Source organism: Acyrthosiphon pisum, chromosome A2, assembly GCF_005508785.2.
Source record: "Acyrthosiphon pisum isolate AL4f chromosome A2, pea_aphid_22Mar2018_4r6ur, whole genome shotgun sequence".
In the NCBI taxonomy this organism is placed as follows: domain Eukaryota; kingdom Metazoa; phylum Arthropoda; class Insecta; order Hemiptera; family Aphididae; genus Acyrthosiphon; species Acyrthosiphon pisum.
In genome coordinates, this window is record NC_042495.1 from 72,582,899 (window position 1) to 72,585,582 (window position 2,684).

A 2,684-nucleotide genomic window follows, 5' to 3' on the forward strand; every position below is an offset into this window, starting at 1 on the left:
TTATATTATTGAAATGTTTGTGTGTACCTACGATGTACCTACCTGTGTCATACAGAGAAATAAAAATAATTTTTTTTCTAGGTTAAGTAATGCATTTTTGAAATTAAGTCAAGTGTGAGGTATAATACTTCGTGGATTTTTCAGAAATTAATACTAAATTCTGTAGGTACCTGTACTTAAAATTTAGATAAAAAAACAATCCCTTTACAAAACAATTTCCGAATATTCTAAACTTTTAGAGAAATTATTAAAACATGTCAAACGGTTTTATCGATTTACATACCTATCATTATTATATCCAACATTTTTTCTGACCATGTGTTATATTAAAACACACATACCTTAACGTTATTGAGGGTTGTAACTTAGATTGTCATAATATATCAACGTTCTATATAAAAAAAATTGCGTGTTAGTCCTTATAAATTATAACAGTTGACGAAACACAATCTATGGCAAAAATGCATTATTTGATAAATATAACTACGGAATTATTTTAGGCAAAATAATGTATTACTAGTTTAATTTTAACTTAACCTGTTCTTATATTTGTAATAAAATAATATGCCTGGTCCTATTTGAATGGTCACTTCGATTAGGTAATCCAATAATGTTTATATTTGAATTTAATAAAAACATTATTCTTATTTTTTTTAGATTCTGAGTGGAACGATGAATGTATTGATTTTACAATGATGTGTGTTTTTTTTTAATTTTTTTAAAATTTTTATTTGTGTCTGTCATCACCTTTTAGAACAGTGAAAGTGCTTGAATTTTCTTCAACAGTACCTTTTCTGATAGGAAAGTGAATCTACTTGGTACTTTGGGGGGTTCAAAAGTAAAATTTTTCAAAAGCGCCGTGAAAAACAAAAGAAAAATAAGGAAAAACGGGCATTTTTACGCAAAATCTGTTTTTGAGAAAATTGATTTTGGTTTTTGGTGTAACTTTAAAACGAATGACTGTCGATACATGAAATTTTCACTGGTTGTTTATACTTCCATTTTCTATACATGATAAAATTTTCAAAATATTTTGATTTGTTTTGAGCTGTTTACGGACAATTTCAGTTTCCAATTTAATTAGTTTTTTTTTCTATGAATGTCAATAAAACTTAATATGTTGAGTAAAAATACTTGAAAATTTAATACAAGGCTCCTAGTATATTGTTTCAAAGGCAGATGAAAAATTTTAAAAATCGTTAGTCACAGTTTTTTTTTATAAGCATTTAAAGTTCAAAAATTGACAAAATATGTAAAAATCACGAAAATTAGCAAATTATTTTGAGTTAATAATTCGTAAAAATTGTTCTTTTTAGAACTAAGATTTTAAAATGTAATACAAGATTCCTTATAGGATAATCTACCTTTATCAAAAAAAAAATGTCTATAAGAAACTCAAATTAAATTTTTATGAGCGTTTGAAATTCATAATTTTACAACATTTGATATTCACTCGATTTTTTACGTAACGATTTTCTTATTTTGTTGTAATTAAAAAACGAGTGACTGTAGAAACTTGAAAATTTTACTGAATATTTATATTAGCGTTTTATATATACGATAAAAATTCGAAAATAATTTGACTCTTTTTGAGCTATTTACGGATATGGTCAGTTTTCAATTTATTTAGTTTTTTTTCTATAAATATCAATAAAGTTTTATCTATTGGGCCAAAAAGTGTAAAAATTTAATATAAGGCTCCTGTTTTATTGTTACAATAGCAGTTGAAAAATATTAAAAATACATAGGCATAATTTTTTTTTATAAGCATTTAAAGATCGAATTTTGACAAAATTTATCAAATGTAAAATTAAATAATTATTTTGTAGTTAAAAATTTATAAAATGTTCAACGTTTATATCTAATGATTGAAAATTTAAAAGAAGATTTCACGTAAGTAGTTAATAATGTTACCAAAAAATCTAAAAAATACATAAGCACAGTTTATTTTTATAATCATTTTAAGTTCAAATTTGGACTAAATTACATATTAAAAACCTAGAATAACTATTTTAGTTATTTTGTTGTGATTGTATAATATTATTTGTGGATATACTTGAAACTTCTAAAGTATACTATTATATATCTATGATAGTACCACGGTTTGTTGTTGATGTATAACGCGTTACCTAATGGATATTGTGATATGATTATTTTAGGTATGTCTAATATCTAGACTGACAAACCGTCTCCGCTCAGAATCGTTTTTCTTATGCAGTGATATTATATCATTGAATTCAAATTTAATACTATCCATTATACAGTGACCCACTTGTAACCTACTGTACAGCAGAGCGACATCCACTTACCCACCTTTTTTTTTATTATTATTAATTGATCTCAGCATCGGAAACTATGGCCATTGGTTTTTTTTGTATGGTTGGTTTTAGGAACACGTGTTTATCTGTGCGAGGATTTTTCTTCCATCTGGGAGCTATTATAGCGACGCAAGAGGATGCTTGACCGCAGCAGATATCACATTAGTGACTGGCCAACATCTGGGCCACAACAGGCACATACTTTTCATATGATTATATAATCGATATAAACCTTATTGTCGCCCATTGTTCCTATTGTACAATTTACAATTTGTATTACTTACAGATATTAAATACTATATTTTATATGCATAAAAAATAATAATAAATAACATATAGGTGTTTCATAGATAAGTTTTATAATAA